Source organism: Anomalospiza imberbis, chromosome 4 (assembly GCF_031753505.1).
Source record: "Anomalospiza imberbis isolate Cuckoo-Finch-1a 21T00152 chromosome 4, ASM3175350v1, whole genome shotgun sequence".
Classification (NCBI taxonomy): Eukaryota; Metazoa; Chordata; class Aves; order Passeriformes; family Viduidae; genus Anomalospiza; species Anomalospiza imberbis.
Genome location: NC_089684.1, coordinates 7,735,542 through 7,762,206, shown reverse-complemented (window position 1 = coordinate 7,762,206; position 26,665 = coordinate 7,735,542). Strand labels below are relative to the sequence as shown.

The window sequence follows — 26,665 nt, the reverse complement described above, 5'->3', positions numbered from 1 at the left end:
GAGAACATTCTGACTGGACCAAAAAGTCATTCTTCACAACTGGTGTCAAAATAAAGACTGTTAGTGCTCATCTGGGAAAAGGAAAGCATATATTTAGGCAACCTGTAACATCAGATAACTTTTTTTTTTTTACTTTAAATATTGCTAAATTCCACAAATACAGAAAATAGAAATCTATGTAAGGATAAGCTCAAACATAATGTCTTATTGGGGCTTTAAAATCAAGTTTTTTGGGTTAAACTGAAAAAACCCACAAATACATATTCAGCAAAAGATCCCAGTCATACCATGCTATCCAGCTGAAGGATACACAGCAGAACCACCAAAAAATCTGAGCTGGGAGGGACCCACATGGATCATCTAGTCCAGCTTTAAGTGAATGGCCCATACAGGGATCAAACCCACAACCTTGGCATTATCAGCACCATGCTCTAGTTTTCCTAGAATAGAAAATTGAAAACTGTTCTTCTGTCCTTCCAAAATAAAACCATAGTTTCATGGTAACAATGGAAGGAGACTCAATGATTGGTTCCTTCACTGGTGTTTTTAATATTTGTTAGCCCAGCAGCAGGAGCCACTGTATGTTATCATTGCCTCACATTTGTCAGTCTGTACTTTGTCTTTTTAACAATCAGGACACAGTTTTAGAACTTCATTGCCAAGAGATGACAGTTAAGGCAAGACTATGAAAAAATACGCATATGGAAATGAGTGACAGTTTATCTTAAGACTTTTCAAGATTTCAAGAATAGAGTGCGTATATATAAACAGTCTTAAAGGAGTCTTTTGTTTTTCTGTTTCAAGACGTGGAAGAATTTTTAGCATAACAATTAAGTAGAGAGACATGAAGATTTATGAGTAGTACTGAAAATGGTGTGGACTGAGCAACTGGATTGCACGTATTCTAGGTTTCCTCTTTAGCCATTGTAAAATGTTGACATTCATAACTGAGACTGAAGGTGAACAATTGTGGGGAAGAGAAGAACTAAAATTGTAAATAAATGCAAGAAAAAAGTAGAAAAGAATAAACAATAGGGAGAGTGTGACTTTGGACAGCAGTGAAGAGGATGAGATGAAAGGTTGCTCGAAACGGAGAAAGATAATGAGAACTTTCTTTCCCATCTTAATTTCAGACACTGCCATAACCTGAGGGAAACTGTTTGACATTGCAAAGCAGAAGCAATTATCTGTTTTACTGAAGCGATTTTCACCTGAAAGGAATGGAAATTAGGAAATGAAAAGATGAAAAAAACTGGCATAGGAATGCTGTACTAGCAAGTGTGTATTTAATATCTAGCAAATCTAGATGAGATGCATCACTTGGTAGTAGTAAAACAAATGTAAATACTAGTTCTCTAAAAATATCTTGAAATAGAATTAAATATATAGATGTATATATTTTGCATTCTTTTATATGTATCTCTATACACATCATTTTCATTGTTTTGTATGCACACATCATTAGTAACTGAGTTTTATTACCTACCTTCATTTTCTGGTGAACTTTAATCACGTTTTTCACTTCACAATTGCATTTTATCAATATATTTGAGTGATAAACCTGCACTAGGTTTCCTTCATTCTTCCTCCATTGCAATGGAAGTGCTTGCACTGTAGCCCAAAATACATTGCATTTTCCCCTTCTTATCAGCTGCACCAGACCAAGCTATGTTTAATAAATACATAGTGTTTTAGTTTTTTGAAATTAATTTGAGAGTTAGACAAGAAGGACAAAAGGTATCTCAGATCAAAATAAAAAATAGGACATTTTAATTTCTGAAAGGAATAAATTTTTTTCTACTTGTTGCAACGTGAAAGAAATTGCATAACCTCTCTAAGGAAAAGCAGTTTTAGGTTCACAAGCGTCTGGAGTGAGTGTTTTACCTGGTCTTGCTGATAGGCATTTCATTTTTAGTAGATATATTTCTATCGTATTTGACTGAAGAAAACAGGCTTATCTCTTATTTTGAGAGGATTTGATTCTATATTTAACCAACAGCACCTTTTCCTGATTTTCCTATTAATCTGTCTTTATCTCCACCCAAGTTTTCTTGCCTTTACCCTCCGATTCCCTCCGCAATCCCGCTGCTGGGGTGTGAGTGAGGGCTGCTGGGGGGTGAGAACTTGGTTGCTGGCTGGGGTTAAACCACAACAAGACGGAAAGCCGGATAAAAGGAGTAACATTTTCATAACTGATCTTAAGAGCAAAATTATTTTTTGGCCGAGTTGAAACATATTTTGTGTAAAAGAAGCAAGACCATAAGAATAAGAACTAATAACTTGAAGTTTATAGAGTAACCAAACATACAGAAGCTGTTAAGACCATGAAATTTTACAGATTTTAAACTGGATAAGGCATTTTTTTTAGTGTGCTCTATATTAAACACTAACATAAATATAGGTTTCATACTGTGCATATGCATGTTTGTGTGTCTATATAGATTTAAAATTAACTTCTCTGTGTTGAGATTTGTTTTGTGAGTAGGAAATAACACAATCATGCAAGAAAATAATGAGGTAGGGAGTTGCATTACTGTTATAACAAATAACCCAAGAATAATTCAACCAGACAAGCATCTGTATTTGTTTTGATTTCTGGAAGATAAAAAAATTTGAAAAATAATTATTCAAAATTTCACATTAAATAAAAACATCTTGGCTACTTTTTTCTACATTTCTACATCCTCTGCCTGTCATCTTCATTAAACTTAGCTTCAGTCCCACAAGCATGTATCAATGTGGAAACTATGAATATTTTTTATTTTGTCTTGGATCATAGCTGGTTTTTGTAAGCTACTTTGATAACTCTGACACTTCCCATCTTCTCAAGCAATTTTTTCAGTTTATTGCAGCAAGATGGAAGCTGTCATCTTATGTTAATGCTAAGATTTTTAATAAAGGACCTAAGCAATCCCTTGGCCTAGTCCTGTCTGTCTCTCTAGAAGGATAATTATCATATTCACGTTACTTTCTGGTGACCTCAGTAAGGATGAACATATGCACACACATATATGTATACACACAGTGAGATATGATAGTGTGGATATGAAGACATGTACATGTAGATACCATTTATGTTTTTTATGTTTTTATGTTTAAAACATAAATAGAGAAGAGAAAGAACACACAAATACAAAATTGTTACATCTCCAGCTAATAATGAGATTACTGGTGGAATAATGTTTTTATTGTATCTGTTTGGTTTTTTATTTTACTAAATTTTTTTACCAAATCTAATTAAAATGTAATTCTAATTTCATTAGGACCTGTTCACTTGAAAATGTAACTGCTTTATATGTACATGATTACATAACATTTTCTTAGAATTCAGTAGGACTGTTCTCTTGAACAATAATCCAATAACAGAGCTATGCAACATATATCACACATTAGATCATTAAGGGAGATAACAATACAACTACTCATTCCATTTGCCTTAGCACATCCATAAAATTTTTATAAGTTCTGTTACTCTACAATGGTGTGTTTAAAGATTCCAGTCTACATCACTTTCATTGTTTTCCCTTGAGTAAAACACTTGGAAAAACTGATCTTGAAGTCCATGCCAAAATTTACCACTTATAGACAGTGGTTTCTTAGTTCTTTTTTTCTGCTCTCTTTGCTATGCACTTTGAATTTTAGGTTTTTTCCATTATTTTGAAGGATTTAATCTAAAGCTATTCTTCTTTAGAAATCTAAATTATTAAATTGTTAATATGCCTCCAAATGCTACATATTATAAATTGTAACAGAAAATGTCAAATAAATGCAGAATCTTTGAACAGTTACCAATTTTATTTAAATATAAAAACTTCACTGCAGTTGCACTGCAGAATTCTCTGGCTAGTGATGCCCTACCAGAATGTAGCTTTCTTTTCTGCTTGATGATTGTGTGGGCAGGAGAATGGACCAAATTAATTACTGAGATTCCCTCTAGGCTTATTTTCTATGGTTCATTTTTCATATTCTTTTCAGGCAATAATATAACCGTTAAGTTTTAGATTTTTGCAACTAAGTGGTACTTTCTGATTTTAAAAATGGTTGAATTTAATATAGATGGATCAAGCATTTGCATTTTATTAGGGAATAAATGCTGTTGCAATGAAATTAACTTTATATTATATATATTATTACACAGGATATATGAATCAAATCAAAAATAACAGGAATTTCAAGGTCCTATTGGACCTCTTAGAAACAGGGTTTTTTGTCTTAATGGTTTGGTAATGTTATAACCTGAAGAGTAATAGGATTAGAATGTTTATAAGGGGTAAGCACGTGCTAAGATCCTACTGGAAGTGATTAATTCAATGGTTTAACAATTGTATTCAAACACCACTTACTCAAATACTTTCAAAAATTTATTTTGCTTTGATATTAATTGTAAGGTATTTTAGTAATAGCAAGTGATATCTGTTCATTTGTCAGCATTAATTATTAATCTGGTAACACAGATGCAACTTTTCAAAGTAGGAGATTGGAAGAACTATATATAATTTTAACTTCCATGTAATGAATTTCTACTCCTTTAGCATAGTTAAAAGATTTCACATTTTTCTTGCTCATATTTTGTCAAAATAAGTCAAACACAGCCTTGCCCGCACTCAGAGCTGCAATGAATGTTAACAGAACAGATCTGAAAACCCAGTTTCTGTGCTTGTAGCCCTTAGAAAATTTCAGGTAAAAAGGGACGTTATCAATTATTTACAGTGATTCCTTTTTGACAGAAATTAACCCTAGTTAAAATGTGTAAAATAATACATAGATTTTGTAATTTATTTTCCTGACATCTTAAGGATTCAGATTTATCGAAAATCCCACAGTGTGTGTGGAATCAGAGTTTTACAAATTAATCATCAGGCAGGACATTTTGGTATACAAGACCAAGAGTGTGATAATAGCAGTGGTTGGCCTATTGGTTTTTGTCTGCTTGCAGATAATAGAACTAAAGTCAAATTTTATTTACCAGATTTACCATTTTTATTTTTCCCTGAGCTGAAATTTCTAGTTTGTTTCCTTTCTTGAGTTTTTCAAATACTTCCTTTCTATTTTCTGCCTAACATTAAATTTTCTTTGAACAAAGAGTTAAAATAAAAAAAAAAAAAAAAAAAAACCAAAAAAACAAACCTGGATGTCTTCATTTAAATGCTGAAAATAATTTATTACTAAGAATAATATTTCAGATATTTCAGATACTTTGAGAATGAGATACTAAATGAATCAGATTACAAGTGTTAGCAAAATTTCATAAAATAAAATTTTTCATTATACTTCCATAAAGCTAGCCTTGAAGACACAATGGGCTGAAATAGGTTATATTTTCTAAACTGGCAGGGTTAAACCAAGGAGTCTACTCTTTGGAGAAAATTGGAAGCGCCTCTAGAATTAAGCAGGAAAAAGAAAAAATTAAATGCTTGGTATAGACCAAGAAGTTTGTCCTTTTCAAAAACTTTCCCTGTAAGTACCTATATTGAAAGATTTGAATTTTCCTATGTTTGCAAGCAGCATGCATTAAAATATTTGTTTGGGATGTGAGTCATTGCAATCATGATGCACATTAGTTTAGTAGAACAGACAGTGGCTGGAAGAGGCAGTAGTTAAAGTCAGTCCTAACTACTAGTCTATTATAAGGAACCCAGATATTTCTAATTTCAAAATTAGGAACATCATGATAGTTTTGAATCTGTATGTTGATGGTTAACTACCACCTGCAGGAAATGTTTTTAACACTGTTAGAATTTATAGACTTTCCTATAACTGATACTTTATTTCTGATGATGTGGTACTTAGAAGTCAGATTCTGTGGCCCATCCTTGATGATCCTCAATACAGGAATTAAGGGAAAATAAAATAAAGTGCATTACCCTTCCTGAGAAAGTCAACACACCTCCTTAAACCCTGCCCATCTTCTAAAGGGAGCTTCTGTTACTTGATTGCTCAGACTTCATTTTCTAGTTGAAATATATCACGTCTCCTTATGTGAATAAGTTCAGGTAACTCTTTAGGGAACTTCTTCCAGCACAATGGAGTCTTGTGATCTGCTCAGTGTGCCTGAGGAGGAAATAAAGGATTAATGACAAGCAATTCCATCTTCAGGCTGTTCTTTATTATCTGTCACTTTCTTGTCACTTCATATTAAATGATGACAGTTTAGGTGCCGTGCTGTTACTCTATTTTTGAACGAGTTTCTTGAAGAACATGTTTGATACTTGAATAATCAAAGAAAAATTCTCCAGCACCTTTTTTCTTAGAGCTTGTGTGACTTTCAAGTGAGGTGACCCAGTCTTTGATACTATGTTCAATAAAAAAAAATCATTCTTTTGAACTTCTGAGATGAAAAAAAGAGAATTTTTTTCTTATTATGTATTTATCTAATATCTTAAGTAAACATTGGTTATGCTTGTTTACAAGCTGATAGAGTAGAGAAATAAAATGTGAGAATGTTCATAACTTTTTGTCTATACTATTAGGGGTTAATTAAACAAGAGGCAAAAGAGCAGAATTTTAGCATCTTAAAACAAGTATTTTTATTCAGTGGATGCCATTTTAATCATGCAAAGCACATTATAATTACATATGATTTGTAGGTGCATAGGCAGTTTGTATAATTGGATGTCTGCCTGTTTTCCACAGGCAGAATGAGAAATACGATTTTAAAGTCTAGACACTGCTGCTTAAAAAGCAGAACCATAGTTGACCTCACTAGGCGTAAGTAATTAGGAAATTAGCTACTAAAGGATCTTTTAGATATGCTGGCTGGCCTACATGCATCTTTGCTGAGCCTCGGTTGCTTGATCAGGGGAGTTGACCTCTCATCTGGTCTCTAAAGAAATTGTGTATTGGTTTCTTGTTTTTAAAACTGTAAGTTTTAGTATAAATACAGTTTTTCATGTATATTTTTGTATTTCCTACCATTATGAATCTGTAATCTTAAAACAAAATATAACTAAGTATAAGCTAATTTAACCTAATGCCACATCTTGCAGCTATTCCGTAAATAATACCTGTGGCTAGGATGGAAACAGATGTTACTCCACTTGGAATAATAATTCTTGGAATGTGGAGCTTTAAGGAGTGCACAGCAACATTCATGTGGTTGACCATCAAAACCCCAGTGCATCTTTTGTAGGCAGAGGGAAGTTTGCTGATCGTTTTCATGCTCTGGTTATGCACCTGCTGCCAACACTGGTTGTCTCTCTGGACATGGCAGTTTGCAGTGCTGGTTATAGAATGACCAAGAGTTCTGAGGTCTTAGTAGTGACCACCCCCACTGCCCATGTAGCTGGAGGGCTTTCCTGCTCATTCTCAGGAAGAATGTACACTTTCCCTGATGCTTAGATGCAGGGTAGGATTTTGCATTTCATGGTTCAGCATGTAGCAGTTATTCTTCACCTGGAAGATTCGGACTGCAATTCAGTCCTTTCTTTATTAGTCAAAGAATGTGTTTCTAATGTACCGTTAGTTAGCCCAGGGAGCTATATCCAGAAAATAGATGGATTAATTTCAGGAAATTAAATTCAAGAAAGTTTAAAGGTAACTGAGATATCTCAATACTACTTTTGGTTTATATGTGTGTGTATATATATATATAAATGGTTTTAATTGCCCAAAATAATTATAAAATAGAAGAGCTAACAACGCATTTTTATTGTAGTGCCATGAAAGTTGTTCAGAGTTAATACTCAGGAAAATTTAATAAATGGTGCTTGGAACAGAAAATATTATGGATACACTTAACATGTGTATTCTGTTCTTGGCTTCAAACAATACTTCATAGTGAACATTGCAGGATATTAAACCAATAGCTTCTTAGAATATATATGTATATATATGCATACATATCTATAATTAGTATTTTGTATTTAGTATTTCCAATAAAAATGAGTTTTCTAGTGCACAGAAATATCTAAATAGTAATCCAAATGCATCAAGGAGAGACTCATAAGTGCCCCTCAAAAATGTGAAACATGAAAATGAAGGTCCTGAGTCAGTTGACTCATTAATACATTTATAAATTATGTACATATACTGGATTATAAAGCTTTACTGTTGCAAATACAGATTATATTAAAAAAAACCCTACATGATTACATGCAAAGAATACCTAAAATTTGCATAATTATCCAGATTTTTACATATAATAATTAAAATTCAGAACTACATTTTATTTTGTAATGATTACTGAAGTTCTGGTTTAAAAATAATTTTTTAAGATAGAAAATTCCTGTAGCTCCAAGGATAAACAGTAAATAATAAAAATGAGGTAATCTAAATTTTAGCTAGCTAAAAACCTGTTGCCAAAAAATTTTTAAATAAGTATCTATCATCCTCAAATATTAATGTGAACTAATCTATTCTAAGGATCAGTGGATATTTATATTTGGTCTTCATTTCCAGAAGTTTGGTATAACTCAGAGTATTTTTAATAGTGTATTTTTAGTTGGACTGAGTAAAGTAATTATATCAGCATATCTCTTTAGGTAATTTTATGGGTTTTTTAGTTCTAGCCAAATACTTGCTTTAGTCACATAGAAGTATGTTACCTTTAGGTACCATGTTTCTCAATTTTAGATACTTGCTGAGAATGGGTTGAGGGACCTTTTTGAGGTCTTCTGATCCAACACCCCTGTTCAAGCAGAGGCCCACAGAGCTTGGATACCCAGGGATGTGGCCAGATGACTTTTGAATATCTCAAAGGATGGAGATTGTGGGCAGCCTGTTTCTGTGCTTGATCACCCTCACAGTGTGGAAACGTTTGCTCTTGTTCAGAGGAACTCCCCTGTGCTCTAATTTGTGCCTTTTTTTTTTTCTCCTGCCACTGAGCACCACTGAGGAGAGACTGTCCTCTTTGCACCCTCCCTTCTGGTTTATATATGTTGAGTCTTCTGACCTTTCTTTTGCATGATACAGTGCCGTGTAATCCAGAATATGCTGACAAATTTCCACTCACAAAGAATATGGAAAAGCTGTGTCTCTCTTTAATATTGAATTGTTCTCAGCATTGTTAAAATACTTTCCTGGCTTTACACATTTCAGATGATTTCACTTGTGATATTAAAATTGTGGGGTTTATGCTGAAACAATCAATGAAAAGTATTAATTTTCTAAGTATAATTCATCATATCAGACTTATAAACCACTCCTATAATGTTTAAAGTCTTACTGTGCCTCTCTTCTTTTTAAAAACTTGCTCAAATATATAGGAAACACATTTGAATTTAAAAGTGGATTAGCTAAAAATTAATTCCCAAATCTATTTCAAGCTATCTAGGTAATTTAATTTTTTTCATAAAAATTCTTTTAAATTTAGTACATGAATCTGATGTTATTTGTGGTTCTGTTATTTTGGCTTTTCATTATCTCTTTATCAGAGTGGCTCAAGAATTTAGATGGTTCAAACTGCTTAAAATTCTAATCTTATTGCAGTCCTTTCAGACATTTGTTGAGGTCAAAATTCTGTCCCAGCCAAGGTGGTGGGTCATACCTGTATGCTTAATAAATACCATATGACAATGAAGTAACTGACGTTATTAGGAGTTGTGCTTGATTATCTGGTGCTGATGACCATCCACAGTTTACAGCTGAGTGGGAAAGCAGCCATCAGCAGGAGAGAAAGGAGTAACCTGAGCTCATCAGTTTTGAGTTAAAACAAAAAGGTCAAGTGAATCTGTTTTTGTAAACCTTCAAGAAATACATAACCCCAGGAATTTTAGACTGATTTTTAAGGAAGTGGGATTTAACAAATGCTCTTCCCATTCCATCTAATAATTTTTGAACCTGTTCAAAAATCTCTCATAATGAAATAGATTTCTTGCAATTGTTATGTTCCTTTAGATTTCAGAAAACTAATGGCTGAATAGAAAGTTTGGCCGGACACCTGAATCTGGCATTCACAACACCTACAGTCCAGTTTTACTTCAGACCAGCCTGGACACGGCTGGTAGCATTTGGAATGTGTTTAGTGCTTTTCTCCAGCACACTTACTAGTTTATTTTCATCCTAAAGGATTTGAATGCACCAAGACTTTTCTGTCAAGGAAAGCAAAGTGTAAGAATTAACTATGAGAGGGCGGCAAACTTCAAAAATCCTCTCCCAATCAAAATTAAAATGCCAGTGTGGATGCATGTTTCACGTGTTAGATTATTATGAGGCAATTTACTTGCATGTGTGAGATACTGAAGGCCTGGGGTATAGTGAGATGTGAGTCATAAGCAGTAAAAACAGATTCAGGGGTAGCAAAAAGATATGAAGGACCCCTGAGTACTTTGTGCACAATCTGAAGGAAAGGACAGAGTACTAAGTGACAAGGAAAGGATGCCTGGAGCACAGGAATTCATAGAGTAAGCTGTTCATAGGGCAGTCTCCCAAACCGTCTGTAGTCTCTTTGGCCATGTCAGTCATGCTCACTTCCTGCTATCCTGGGTGGCCACGGGTTTACTTTTTATGTGTGTTCATTCTGTCTGTCAGTGTTTCATCTGTTATGGGATGATGCCCCAGTCTTCTTATTGTCATGCAGAAGACTGAACTTGAATATGGCCTTTCTTTCTAGCTATTGTGAACACTCTGTGGCAACTGCACAGTACAGAAGAAGCAGGAATTGCAGAAGTTCTTTCCTGGTTTTAGTTATAGGCAGTGTTTGAAAAACTTTCAAATTTTATTTTGGAAAATACTGGTGAAATTGAACTCTAGATATTGTATTGATTCTGCGTGTAACATGCAGTAAATTTGTCGTAGTTAACATTCTGTGAAAAAGAAAGGAAAAGTATGCTTTTTAAAAATTAATAGATTTTTATGATGTTAATTACTTCTGTATGTTCAAATTCTACTAATATTTAAGAGAATTGTATATACCTTCAGGCATTCGAAAGCAATGTCAAACATCAGCATTAGAAAAATTTATTTTCATTATATTTAATGAATTTTTTTTAAAATGTAATGAAAATTATATTTAATGAAAATTTTTATTTTCATTATATTTTCCTATAAGTCTGAAAATTATCATACCGTCATCAAATGATTTCTAAATCTTTTGACCTGTCTTTCCTGCTTTTATTAACTCTAAATGAGGGAATGTGTGGTGGCCTATTTATGCAGATTCCCAGCTTGTTTGTTTCAAAATAGAGGTACAAATGAGTATATATACTGTAAGCTTTTGTGTAAGAAGTAATTTCTAATTAACCTTTCAATTTTGTCAAATAAAGCATGTGACTTTCCAAATCTGTAAATTTCTTGTCAATGTGGATTTAGTGATTAGTGGAGGCATAACTTTGCTGATTTGTTGGTGGCAGTGACTATTGCTACTGAGTTGAGGAACAGGTTTTAAGATACATTACTAGTAGGCGAATGCTTTAGCTTTGACCCAATATTGAATTATTGTCAAGATACAATAATATAGTCATGATCTTTTGCAGCCATGGTGACTTGTAGATCTCAATCTTTTATGCCACATTACAAGGTGTTTTTTTTTAAACGGATGTGATTATCTTTCTTTTTTTTCTTTCCCAAAAGAGTTGTGAGTACTTTTTGAAACACATTCAACACAGATTTTCCTGTTCATTTATTCATGCAAGTATGTTTCCATGGAGACAGTGCTGATTTCTGCTACAGTTCTAGACAGTCATTTATCTGTAGATCAACAAGACAAATCAACTTTTCTGCATGTTGTCACAGTCCTAAGGCGATTAGTCCTCAGGCTGTATCTAAAGTTTTTTTCCATGTTTGCATTTTCACATCCAGGCGTAGTGTGCTTCTCTTTGAAGAAAAGCACAAAATCACTTGCATCTTATGGATTTAGACACGATTTGCGTGCAGTTACGCATAGATTAACATTAAGGAATGTTGGAGTACATCTGTTGAAAGGTCCCGGTCCCATATTGGTGCAAAGATCTGAGGGTGTACCGTTTTCTTTGCCTTTCTTGATCTTTCCCTGACATCACACCAAAACCAAACCTGCCTCACTCCCAGCAGGTTTGGTTTTGGACCAAGGTGGTGAAGTTTGCTGCAGACAGAACTTGGCATGGGGCTGTAAGCACATTGCGTAAGTTTTTCATCACAGATGACTTCTGGCCCTTAGGAAAGAAAAAGTGAGCCATGCTGCTCAATATTCTCAAGAGTGTATTGACCGCATCCGATTGCACCATAGTTTATCAATATCATTCTTCGTGGTGCGCTGCCAAAAATTTGTATCACTTGACATAAGCCTTGTGGAGGGTGTTTTGAGGATATAAAGCTTGCAGAAATAGTATTGGAGTATGCAGAATGTTACAAGTAGGTGACTACTGATTTGTTCAGAAAAATGATCTGAGAAACACTCTGATATAGCTTAGATTAGGATCATAAGATTCTTGTGTGTTCAGTAAAGTTCTGTTAGCACAGAACTGTTTTATCAGTACATGAGAATATAGCTACAATATTTTGACTATGTATTTTAGTAACTATTTTCTAATAACAGTTAAGTATACATGAATTAATAAACTGTCTGTAGTTTTGATTGAAATGGGAAAAATATATCTTAGTAAAATTAAATCTAGACATCAAAAGGCTAAACACAGACCTGTAAAGTTTCAAGAAACTTAATCTCTTTGCAATTTCTTTCTTTCAATTTTTTTTGAAATTCAGCAGAGAGTAAAAAGGGATCTCTAGCAAAAACCAGGGAAATAGCCAGAGCAATCGGGCTCTCAAACCTTTCTAAGAAGTATCAAGTCAAAAGAAAGACAAAACATTTTTGCTAGACCTAGTTACAAATATTTTTCAAAAAGAAGATATTTGCAAAAAACAAATGTCATGGAAATGACACATCATAAAAAGGAAAGGAAACAATGCTGACTGTGCAATTGCTTCTTACTAAGGTGTTGAATTTAGCTGTATTCTAGTTGGTGTTCTAGAACAACTGTCTGGTCAGATTGTAATGAAATTCCCTTATACTACCCAAGAACAATTAAAGGGTTGGTTTTTTTCACTTATGGATTCTCTAGCCTTCTCCACGTATATTTTCAAGAATGTAGTTTCCAAGTACTCTGTGAACGTGTTATACTTTACAGAAAGTAAAAAATAAAGTTTTAGGGAAAAGAGTTTTATTAACCTGCAGTGTTTGAAAATAGTATTTACACATGTGTAGTAAATAAATAAAAATAACAAACAAATAAATGAAAATAAGTAAATAAATAAATGGCAAGCCACAAAGATGAAGTGATATCTTTAAGATAGCACGTTTTTTCCTCCCAATTTTTTAATGTGTTAATTACTTCCGTGAATGTTATGCTAAGGCTAACTTGTACCATGAAAAAAATACTGTATTTGATTTTCTTAAGCCCTCTCTGGTAAGCTTAGTTTGCAGATTTTGTTGTTTCATCTATTGCTTTTTAGGCATTTTATAACTTAAATGTCTCAAGTTATCCTTTTTCCATTTTAAATGCTTAAAGGAAGCTAGAATGCTTTTGCAATCCATCTGTCTGTATAATTATACCATGATTTAAATTGCTTGGTAATAACCAAGTATTAGTACTCTGCATTCCTGGAGGCACTGATGTAAAGCATAACCTGTCTTACTCATGTAAAATTGACCATATGTCATCATAATAAATGTCACATTTTTCTTCTAGTCTTTGGGAAATTGCTTTGAAGAAAATAAAGATATTTTTGTTGCTTAGTTTGTAAGATTTTAATGAATATTTGGTATGGAATACAAAGTATTTTAATCCAATTTCAGATATTTGCTGTTTCTACTAAAGTGTAATAATTAAATTCCATGCTTGATGGTTTAGTTTTTCACTTTCTTTCCTTACTAATTTCCTCCAGAGCGACAATAATGGTTGCACTTGTTGAAACTTGGCATTAAATATATTTTGAAACAAAAATTAAGGAACAAAATCTATTATTCATCAATATAATTTAGTTTTGAATTTTTACTTTTAAAAGTAATTGGACAGTCCTGAGCTATTCATAAAGGTTATTCCTGCTTCTCTTTAGCTCTGTGATGAAGATAAAAGTCCTGCTGAAATGATGGTCCTTCTGTCATTAAAGCCTGAGAATTGTGAGATTATGATGTTCTAGACCAGTCTAGATGACAAAAAACTAAGCCACAGTTAGATTAACCCTGAGACCCCTAGGTAAGAAAGACAGTTGGGCAACACTGAATTGAAAATATATTTGAATCAGGAACGAATAATGATTTTTTCAAACTTACATGTGTGATTTTAACAAAACTTCAAAGAATTTACTGTAAGTGTTCTAAATAATTATACAGCTTAAACTAGGGGGCACTTGCAGCCCTTATTTTTAAGCTTTTATTGAAAAAAAATACAACATAGGGGAAAACTATTTTCAAATATTTATCTATAAAATATTTGGGAAACCGAAAAATTACACTGAAAGGCTGTACATCCTATAGATTCTAAATCATCAGATTCTAAACATTAAGATTCCAGCATTTAGTTTTATGGAAGAACGCAATGATAAAACAGATATATTGCATATTGGGATAGATCAAGTCAGTCAAAATATTGAGTCCAAGTCAATAAGATAAATGATACATGGTTAATACTTGCAAGAATTTCCTATCTTGATGTTCTTATTCATAAGTTTTATAACAAAACGAGACAATTAAGAACTTTTTCATGTTTATGGGTTAGCCTACTGGATTACTAAAGTCTCAACGGTAAATACAGCAGGACAGATATACCAGGGCTGGTATATGAGGTTAAGGCAGCCGAGGTGTTGTAGATGTTGTGGTGGGTGACTAGGAGAAGGGCGTAGTGGCAGGCACCGTTTTGTCCTTTTCTCATTTTCCTTACCTTCTTCACATGAGCCAGAAGAGGAAGGTAAAATTTCACCATCCCCAAGCCATACTGAGATTATCCTCCCTATAAATGCCATCTTGCCATTTTTATTTTATTTGTTTAAAAAAAAAACATTGAAACATGATTTTTTAAGGAAATATTTTTATCAACAGTGTATTTCAGCAAGGTTTCTTCATGTTATCCTCAAGAGTTTTCGTCTTGTTGATAAATATACTTACTAAAATTTATGTAGTTTTGACATTTAATATAGAAAGCTCCAGTTTTCCATATTTTTTTTCAATTGGGTAGAATAAATCAATTTTTTTCTAATTAAGTGTTTATGGGGTGAGAGGAAATACTTAACAAAGAAGATTTGGGCGTAGTAGTTAAAAGAATTTTGTAATATAATTTTAAGGTACTCCAATGTGAGCAAGATACTGTAAGCCTAGAAGAGATTGAACTCCTTATACTCATTGGGAATATTGAACACTGAGAAGAAGATCAAATGTATCTCCAAGAGCCTCATTACAATTAATAAACAACATATGTCCATTTAGTCTGGTCATTTTGAATGCGTGGATGTTGAAGTTCTCTAAAAAAATTCCCTGCAGGGAGGTTTCATGGATGTGGTGTTTCTACTGGGCAAAGTGAGTGAAATTCCAATTTTCTGGAAGTGTGTAATATTTTCGTCACAAAACCAAACCCAAATTATGAAGACAATGCCTAATGACAGTTCATCTTGGTATTTCTTGCAGATGTCAAAGAGGTGGAAGCTAGCCATCTGAGGGAGAGAAAAATCAGTGATTACGTTTTTTTATATCTGAGATATTGTGGTATCAGAGTAGATGCTGCACCTGTGGCAACAAAGTGAATATTATACACTCACGTGTCCTTGGAAAAAATAATTGATTTGCATTGAAAGTCACTTACTGGCTTTCATTTTCTTTACGACTTTTGGAAATGAAGATGTATCACACAGGCACGTACTGTATCAAAATGATAAAAAGGGAAAATTGGGGTTTGGTGATTTTTTTTTTTTAATTATTAACGTAGGATTTTTGAAAATTAAAGTAGATATTGTTTTGAGCTTGAGGGCAAGCTGTTTTCTAACAGAGATGGTAAATTGCTATGAAGTGACATAATTGCTGAGAACTGCTACCTGCTTTCGTGGCTATTGTGAATCTGTAGGATGGCTGCTAATTTGGCAATAGCCAGGGCTTTAACAATAACAGAAAGGAATTGATTTTCTATATCACTCAGATTGTTGGTCAGTAGTATGGAACAACAGTCACTGTTTAGCACTCAGCTCCATGGGGATTTCCCTGCACAAGGAGAATTGCTGACTTGGAAGCCAAGTCACAGTCTCAGAATCTCCTTGCAAAGTTGGAATGGTTTGAAAAACTGAAGCATGAGGTTTAATTTGTACATTTTGTTTCTGCATGTCTAAAGCACAATTTAGTAGTGCGACAGTGTTAGTCATGGCCATGCATGTGTTGCTATGTGAGTGTAGGAAATGGAATCAACTGGTTGGCCCAACAGAGGGTTCACATCAGAATTCTGTTGCAGGCTGTAGCATACTGAAAATAGTGATTGCTCTGATAGTTTGAATCAGACAGTTTCCCTATCTGTAGGTCTCGATGGAAAGGGTACTAATTCTATTCACTTTAATTGTGAAAGGGAAGACAAATTATCCAATTACTAAGTGCACACTTCCAGGGGATACAAAGTAACATCCTCATTGATCTGTGCAGGGAAAAATACTTTTTTCTTTATTTACTTTGAGAAATCTCATGTAGATAAACCTTGAAGTGAGCTAAATGAGTTAGAAAGTATAAGTTGAGTACTGGGTGTGTGGACAAGATTAATTTTTTACTAGAGAAAATTCTAAATCTACTAAATAAAATTTCTAAAAAAAAATTGTTTTAGACATACTTTTCTATGATCATATTTATTCTGTTTTGTTAATCTGTAATTTCGTACTCAAATCCTCTCAGCTAAAGCCATCTTTATCAGTATTCCTTTGATCAATGTTCCTCAGTAAGACAACAAATTCAGACATCATTTCCATATCTCTTCTGTAATTAAAGGTTTGAAGGTCTTCAGGGTGTTCTGGGAAAAGATGATCAAATTCAATCCTAAACCACAGTTTTCTTAAGCTAGCAATAAAATAATAGTGAAAAGAAAGTTACCTCCCATGAGATCAACTAGATAACATATGTTCAGTTTCAATATAATATTAAGAAGAATGCAAGTCTTTAAAAAATCAGTATTTTTTAGGCAGCTTTCTTCCCAGGTGTCTTGAGTACACTTTTTAAAATCATCGTTATGAATATAGCTTTTGATAAACAGAAGGAAGGGAAGGATGTCAATACTTATCAGCAGAAACAAATTTTAAAAGTTTCCCAGTGAGTAGAAAAAGGCACATGTCATGACTATTCTCCTAAAGGGCAGGAAAGGTATTGAAGAGGCATAGGCTGGTCAGCCTCACCTTGATTCCCAAGAAGATCATGAATAATTCCCAGGATGCTCACAAATTCCCTTAGAAGAAATCTCCAGAAATGTCAAAGACAAGAACATGACTGGAAGCAACTTGCAAAGATTCAGCAAGGGCAAAGATTTCATCTTCGTGAAATTTTCTGATTAGATGATTGAGTGAATGAGGAGGGACCAATGGATGTAATTTTTCTTGATTTAACTAGGGCCCTTGACATGATATCCCATAGCTGTGGTACCCTTTTAGGCAAATGGACAAGAAGTGGAATGGTTGTGCCAAGGTGTTGGTGCAAGGTGTGTGGTTTTCTTGAGGTATTGCTCAGAGCTCTCTACTGCAACCATTGTTATTTAACACCTTCATCAACAATGAGAAAAATGGGATGGACTACAACCAGAGCAGTGGTGACAGATGACACCAAACTGTGGGGGACTGCCATTCAAAGCAATCTCATCAAACTGGAGAAATGAGCTGTCTCTGCAGCAGCACAGCCTGGGGTTGGAGTAAAAGATGTGCAGAAATAGACCTGAGAATCCTGGAGGACAAAGTGGGAGTCAGCAGTGCACCTTTTTGGGCAGTGCCATACCAGTCTCCTTTGGGAGACTGTAACCAAAAGGTGGAGGGAAGTGATTTTTCTCATTGATTTATCACTTGTGAGGCTGCATCTGGACCAGTGTGTCCATGTTGGTCTCCCAAATGCCAGAAGGTGGGTCCTAATGCACTCAGACCAACCAGTGGGAAATATGTGGCACAGCTTATTTAATTATTAAAACTTCTAAAAATTAAATTTTATAGTGTCAAAAGGTAACAGATATATTGTTTACACAACATATTAAATAGAAACTCTTTTACCTTTTTGATACATCTGTGACATAGAATCAAAATGCAGAAAGCTCGAAATGGATTTTTAATCACATGTTTTTTCTGTCAATCTTGTGAGAGATACTATTAGAAAAGTACATTAGAATAAATTCAATATATATATTATAAATGTAAAAACCTTGAAAGTACATTTTGGAATGCATTAGAATTCCTTTTTAATGAAATTTCAGTATATCCTATTTCTCTTACTTAATATTGCATTGCCAAATGTGTAGGTTTCAGGATTTGTAAGTTAAAATGACCTAAAAAAGACCACCCTCTAGACAGTACACTTTGAAGATATTCTAGAAAAACTAAAGAAAATATAGCAAAGAGAATAACTACTCATGCAAAATATTACTTGTCATAGTAATGGTTTTCATGATAGTTATAATTTTAAGAATACTGTTTCAGTCCAGGTTGTGATAATGGTGACCTTCTTTGGAAGACTTTGATGATGAAGCAGCATTTTTTAGTATGTATATATGCACTTGGATATGTCACAGGAACATTAAATGCTTATTCATACTGCCTGAGATATTTAATCTGGGGATATTGTCTTTCTCTACTATTATTAGTGAACTTTCATGTGATGTTGCCACTTAGTTATCATTTCATTTTATTCCTGCTTTTGGTCACTGAGAGTTGGCCTCTTTCCTTATGCAGCATCAGCATATGACCTTTGCAAAAAGGTTTTACAGCTCAGCTAGCTAAACTAATGTGAGCTGCAAGGAGGAAATAATATTATATCACTTCTTAAATGAATAATTTTTACAATACTTCTTTTGGCTTGCTCCCTTGGATGTGGTTACTAATAAATTCAGGAAGAAAGGATTTTTACAAATTAGCTACAAGTATTTTCAAGTGCACAATGTATAATTTTAAGTATTGACTCTTCTGTGATTATATAATATACCACAAATATTTTACAGTTTTGTTAGCCTCCAGAAAAAAAAAAAAAAAAAAAGAGTGTGATTATTAAAATTTATATTTGTAAAATGGAATTTTATATGAAATTCATGTGGATACAGTCGTTTTCACACCTTGTACATTAGATGTATTTACTTCCCTGAATGGAAAGTAAACATGTTATCATTATGAAAAGCTCAAAATTGTAGTGCAAGAGAAGAGAATGGTGCCCTGGTTATCTAGGAAAATTACCTTTCTAAGCTTGAACCCAATTGAGAACTCTGGGTCCACATAAAGAAGTGTATGCATAACAGTGGCACAAGCCTATCATATTCCACTGAATAATTCCTACCATATTCTGATTAGTGTTATCTTAGATTTCTGTTTGTAGTTTTGAGTTTGTACAAAATTATGTATTGTTTCACTTGTAAAGAAAAATACCTAAGCTGGTGTTTCTATAACATGAAAGTTTTAGAAATTTTTTCTTACCTAGAATTTTTTTTTAGATTTTTTTCTTGTTTGAGTGTTGAATTTCTAGAGCAAAATAAATAGTAGAAATTGTTGAATAAAGGGATAGACAACAAACCACAAGTCTGTGACAAACAATGGCAACACCAAATTTACTACAAGGCCGCAAGTACTCGTTTTGCACTGTTGTTAAACCTTTTCCTCTGCTTCGTTTTTCAGAGGCCTTTTCAGGAATGGTGCCCAACACTGCCTGGTGAATGTACACAATGCAATAGTTACTCATCCTTCTGGGGAGTTTCATATTGAAAGGAATCAGAAAAAGGCATCCCTGTGTCTTCTGCACTAACTGTTACTGAATTAATATTGCTCAAGAGAGGATAAATGATCCTGTGACACCTTTAATGCTGAAAGTAATTTAAAGAGCAAAAAATACACAGGAGCCTTAATTGTTTAGAAAAAAGTATTGCTACTTAGCAAAGAAAGGAAAAAAAAAACCCACACCCTGTAATGGATGATAATGGCCCCAGTTGGGTGCAAACCGTGGTGTTCTAAAGTCTGTCTCTTTCATCCATCTATGAGGCAATTTATTTCCAAGAACATTAACAGTAGTATATGTAAAGCATAGTAAGTACTGTAAACTTTTCCCATGTATTATGAGATTTGATTTGCTTCAACATAACTGGGACTTGAATAAGACAGCAGTCACTCAAGTGTCTTTAGGTAACTCATATGAAAGAGAAAAATCCATGTGGAAGGCTTTTGCTGTAAACTGGTTTTTGATATTTTTTTTTTGTTTAAAAATAAGAGTTATTTTATGGAACATTTATTAAAATTATAGGTTTGCCTCTAAGTAATTCAGATTCTTTATTTTTAAAAAAATTGAATGAGTGTGTAGGGACCACACTGAGAAAGAACACCAAACAAACATTATTCTGGCTATGCAATATTATTTGAAATTAACTTTCTGTCATGTGACATTTCAAGCCAGAATGGTTTTAACTGTCTTCATTCACAAAATATTTAATTTTTTTATTATAGGAAAAATCCTAATGTACTAAAAATATAAAATTTATAAGTACAGTTCTGAAAAATTAAAGATGTTTCCTACTGGTGAATATTTTTTCTGTGGTAAAATATGTAGGTATGCAATTTTAACACATACGGACAGTCATATGCTTTTGACGTTATATTCACTCTTACCAGTTCATATATGCAAGGGTTTGCAGCTTGGTACTTGAGAAAGCTGAAAGTGTTTGTAGTCCTTTGGAATTACACACAGCAAGACTTTTTCCTTCCTGCTGTAGCAACCCATTAGGAGAAGGTTCTGAGAAAACCTTGCAACATTTTTCCTGCTTTACATTGTTATTTAAAGAAATTATTAGCTTAATAGGAATGTGATGACTGGAAAACATAATAAAGAATTGAAGAAATGAAATATTTTGCACAGCAAAGAATATTGTTCCCTATGGTCATATATGTTCCATATGTGTTTAGTTCATGTTGCATTTCATCCCACCACGATCCAAAACTGTATGCAAGTTACAAACACCAAACAGGGTCACTTTAGCAGAGGACATTCCCTGCTGTTGGGCAAATACTGATATAGTCAGGCCATTTAAATCATCTGTAGTTCTTGAAGACTTAGAAAGGTTATACAGCTAGGGAAGAAAAACAAGCTATAGAAGCAACAGTGAAGATTCACAGCACAAACCCACAAAATGTCATAGCCCTGGGCGGTGTCTGACAAAGAGCTAAGTCCAGAATAGAAGATTTTATTTTATCTAGCCATCATAGTTATGGATCTGCATACATTTTTTAGTGCACACTTGTACTTCATGCATTGATGCAAATCTTCATTTATATTTTGAGACTCTATATAGGTTTTAATTATGGGGAATTTTTAATATTTGTCTTGTAAGGCTTTGGGACTGGACTTCATGTTTTCAATTTAAGTAATATAAAATAATGTAGTTATTTGATATTGAAATTGAATAAGAAAAAAAATGTACTGAAATAGAAAAATCCTCTATTATATAAAGTCATAGTTTACTTACATAATTTAAATAGAATTCTATTTGTATATTCTTCTAAATATACCAAGAAATTTGGTAAAGGAAAGTAAAGCTAAAATTGCTAAATGTGCAATAGATAATCATCTTGTAAGAGAGAAGAGTTTTTAAATTGGGAATAGAAGAAAAATCAGTTGTGACTTTGAAAGACTTAAAGTACAATTTCCTTGTAGTTTTTTGTGGTTAGTGCCTAGGTTTATCATAGACATTGCATCTCAGAGTCTGATAATTCAATGCAAACTTTTCATTTTACCCTCCCAGTGGAGTTGACCTTCACTAACTGTTTGTATTGCACTTACATTGTTCATATAATACTGTCAGCAGAATCCTTTCACTGAAATACAAAACTTAATTTGATTGAGGTCAGCTATAATCCTATATACTATTTTCCTCTATTTACCACATACTATGCAGGTTAAATCAATATTAATTGCAAATAAAACATTCAAAAGCCAACTATATAACACATGCTTGTATGTAGGATATTAAAATTCTCAAAAATTACTTTTGTCTCATGATCTGATGGGGTTTTTGTACCATAAACACAACTTCAAAATTGTTTTTCTTAAATATCAGTAATGTTTCACACTCAAGTCTTTGCATACTCAAACTCCATGAAGAACTTGGTTTGCTTATTGAGGGCTTAATCCAAATTGCAATGTGGTACCATAATTCCTTGACAGCAGAGTTGATTGAGGAATTTGTAGCTAAATTAGACAAATAGTGTCTTTGAGTTTTTTTCCGCATGGAAGGTATATTTTCAGAAAATGTAGAAAATATAAAACCAGGTATCATCTGATTACTCAAAATATTTAGCAATATTTGCAGCTTTAGTCAGTTCAGCATCCTTAGCCAATGAGATCAAGCTTTAAACTACACTCCAGAGACCTGCAATGTGCATATTGAGGTAGCTAAATGAAAGCAAACAAACAAGCAAATAAACCCCAAGCCAAACCCAGGCTAAATTATTTTTAGACATATGTTTCTGTATATTAATTCTTTGTACGTAAGATGTAGGTATACAGGGAGGCTGAGATGATTGGTGTATCATACTCTCAGTTTTTGGTGTATGACATAATTGTTTAAGGAACAAATTCATCTGTGAATGTTTGGTGAAGATGAAGTGGAGGACAAAATTTCACATTGTAATAGATGTGCTATATAAAAATCAGATATTAACTGTGATTTTACTGTAGATTTTCCTATAGTGATAGTAATAAAAGTAAAATCCACATCATCTGAAAATACAAAATAGATAGCAAGTGGAAGATATACAATAAAATTGCAAGTACTTTTTGCTTCCTTTTTTAAGTTTTTACGAAAAGTATTTATCCACAGGGCTTTATTTAGTTACTATACTCTCTGCTGTTTTTAAAGGCATTTTAAAAGTACCGTCAATTTAATATCCCTAACATACTTTTTAAAATTAAAAATGTGCCTATGTCTTTTAAATTTAAGCTACTCGTTTAAATTACTTATTTAAGCTACAGAGGACATCATGCAGCTCTTTTTATCATATATATGTTTTGTGTATACATTTTGTGCATCAACAAAAGTGAAAGCTCCAGGCTGACCTTTCCAGCTGCAGGTCTTCAGGGTTCTCCCTCTACTTTTTGCATTTTCATTACAGATGCTGTTTCCTTTTGTAATTTTCCTAGACATGTATCTTGTGACTGAAAGCTTGTATTCAATTAGCTTCATCACTATTATTCTCATGGGCATAGTTGAATATATAATTAGCTTTTTTTTTTTCTGATAAAATAACTTCTGCTGTTATTACGTGGTATTAAGACACTGCTCAAAATTACAGGAATATTGGACTTTAGGCTGCTAAGCATATCTGATGATTTAGCTACAAATCTGTTCTACAGAGTTGTATTTTTATTTCTCCTTTGGGAAAACCTCCACAGTATGTATTGGGTTCTAGATGATAAGCAATTTAGCCTAGTACGGTGATCTCTGCTAGAAGCTGACCAGTGTGCAACAGTGATTCCTGTTTTTTTTCGAAGTAGTTACAGTATATGATAGTGCTTTATGTTGCTTTCAAAGGACATGGAATGCAATAGAATAATTCACCTTATCTAAATGCAAAGGATGTGTGAAATCTCATATGACTGTTGGAGCATGGATATATGAATCTACAACCTTGAAAACTAAGTTTGCTTCCTCTGTCAGTGCTCAGGTTTTAGGAAGCCACAAATCTACTAAATTACATGCTCTTTGTTTACATGGTTCCCATTGGTTCTTTTTAATTTTGTTTGTTTTCTGTTTTCTTTTACCCATATTGTCGACTTCTGAATTTTAGGGAGAAAATTAGTAGTACCTGAAGAATGCTGTAGTTTTTCATCATTCACTTTTTACTGCTAATAGCTTATTTCATTCTGAATAGTATAAACTTAGAATATTCTACAGTCAGCAGTGAATTGCACCTTCTGTATATTGCTATGCATCTGATTTCTTACTTGTTGCTCTCAGTTCCTTAGGTGATGAATGAAAACATAACTTTGGGTTTGATTTCTTGGACTGGAGTATTTTTGATACAAAATCTCAGTATCAAAAGGAATTTGAAATGTACCGTTCTCTTTGTCGTTCACCTTCTCTTATGATGTTTAAGTGTTACCTTGATCTTTTTATTTTCAAATAATTGTGGTAAAGCTGAAATTACATTAAACTTTCAATAGTTTATATCTCTTGAGACTCATTCAAAGTATTTTCCTATACTAAAAGCATTCCAGACAAAAAAAAAAAAAAAAAAAAAAGGTAAAATCAAAGAGAATTTTTTCACTAAGCTGCAGTTAAAGCTGTTTTCATATATATATCAATAGGTTAAGGGAAACTACACTAAAGAGAAAAATGCTCCTCTGTCTTTGTGGCTAAGCAGCTTGTTATGAACAAAAAAACTAGTGCTATTTTTAGTTGAAGAAACAAATTGATTTTGCACAACAACTTTTCCTGGAGTAGGTCTTATAGTACAGAGGATTTTCATGTCACAAAGCATGGGATGTCCATAGGAAAAGTATGCTTTTGGGACAACTGCTCAGTATATGCACTACATTATGTTTTTATTCCTGTATCTTATTATTACTATGTAACACTTTAAAAATAGACTTACATTCAATTTTCTTTTATTTTAAAAGCTAATCAGAGTCAATATAGAAAGCAGAATTTTAAAACTGTTAGGCTCCATGCATTTTTAAAATTTAATTTATGAGAAATAAAAGTCTCAAATAGATTCATATTCAACACTGCAGACAGAACATGTGCTTTGCTTCTATCACCCCAATGCAGACACATAAGACTTCTGTATTAAAGACTATGCTACAGAGCTGTACAAAATTTGCTGACTTGAAAGCTGGCATGGAAGGAAGAAGAGTAATTAAATCTTTTATCCTCTGGAGAAAGTTAAGAGGTAAAATGTATGTAATCCTTCTATTGTATATGGAATGGAGAAACATGAGCTTAAAGGAGATTAGAGAGTGAATGATGGGTAAATGGAATAACTGAAAGCAACAAGTACTGTACTATAACTGATAGTTTCTGTGCAAAAATTCTCATATATTTGCATTTAGAATTTCAACTTGAAATTTTTACTTCCAAAAACATTGGACATTTAAGCATTTTGGTTAGATGAAACTTTTAAAATTACATATTTATATTTCCTTTATGTAGAAAGGATTCTTTTAATATTTCAAATTTTTACCATACGTATATACCTACTACTTCATCATGGTATTGACAGTTTTCATAGCTTTATGATAAAAATAATTAAAAATTAATTTAAAATAGAAATATTAATATTTAACATTCAATGCTTAATTTCTTCTCTTCATTGAATGGATGTCCTCCTTATCCTAATTTTTTGGTGCAAATACAGTAGATGTTGTTCTGCATTGCAGTCAAAATACTGCTCATCTAAATTTTTCTCCTTGGAGATCATCTCCAATTACAGATTTTAATTCACCAGAAGTTACATGATTTAATATTTACCTGTATAACATAATTGCATCAAGTGTTTTCTTTATTGAATGTCATACAGATATTTTCCATGCTTCAGTTAATATTAATTTTCAGTATTACATCTGCTTTGTGTAGCACAATTATTCAAAGCAGTTTTTTCTCTGGGGGGAAAAAAAACAAAAAACAACAAACAGAACAAAACAAAACCCAAAACCCAAACTGCAAGCAGTCAACTTCTTCTATTTTTGATGTCAGATTTTTCTTTTCCAACAAGCTTATTGCTAATATTCTTCAGAAAAGCAAGCTTGATTCCAAATGGAAGATTAGGTACATCATTCAGCTTAATTTGCTGTTCTTTTCATGACTGACTCTATTGGCATTGTATTCCTTATATTCTTTGCCCAAACACTGCATAGTTCATTTATTCTGCTTGATAGTACTTTGGAGTTGATTTCAGTTGTTCATGGGAACAGGGGTCCATGTAAAACACATCCAGTTAAACAGGTTTAGGTATTCAAACCTCTAAAATGCACTTGATTCTGAGTAGTTTGGCTCAGTACACATGCCTGAATATACACTGAGAAAGCAACAAAGAGATTTATGTCCTTATAATGCACCCAGTATCTCTGCTGGAAAGACAGAGAACAAATTATCTAGTTGCACCATTAAGTGTAATGCAAAATCTGACAATGAACACAAGTAACAGAATAACTGTGACTGTAAAGAATGTTTTTTGTAGAAGAGGACAGACAAAGTATTTTTTCCCTTAAATAACTGATGTCCTTAGAAGGTCGTAACAAAAAATGGCAATCTGGCATGAAGTTGATGTGCAAAATAGAGTGAGAGCATTTGGAAGGCATTGAAGAACAATAAAAACCAGCTTTGTAATGCGAGGGAGTTAATGAGGGAGGGAGTCAGAAGCAGGATTGCAGCAGAGAACAGGCAGAAATATGACAGGAGTAAATCAACTCTCAGATCTTAAACGAGTCAGTGAATGCAATGAATATTTTCTAACCATAACTTCTTGATTTTGGTCATTTTGGTGTTATCCAAAACCTGCTCTTTTGAGAACTTCAGAAAGGTTTGTTATTGTGCAAGTAAATCAGCACCACTGCAGAAATATTTGAACATTG

General features: G+C 33.3%; 1 long non-coding RNA gene across 2 annotated transcripts in view; it reads left to right on the top strand.

The window, feature by feature from the left end:
* Positions 1 to 26,665, top strand: part of LOC137472182 (uncharacterized) — a 95,591-nt gene that overhangs the window by 56,796 nt on the left and 12,130 nt on the right. The window lies entirely within an intron of this gene.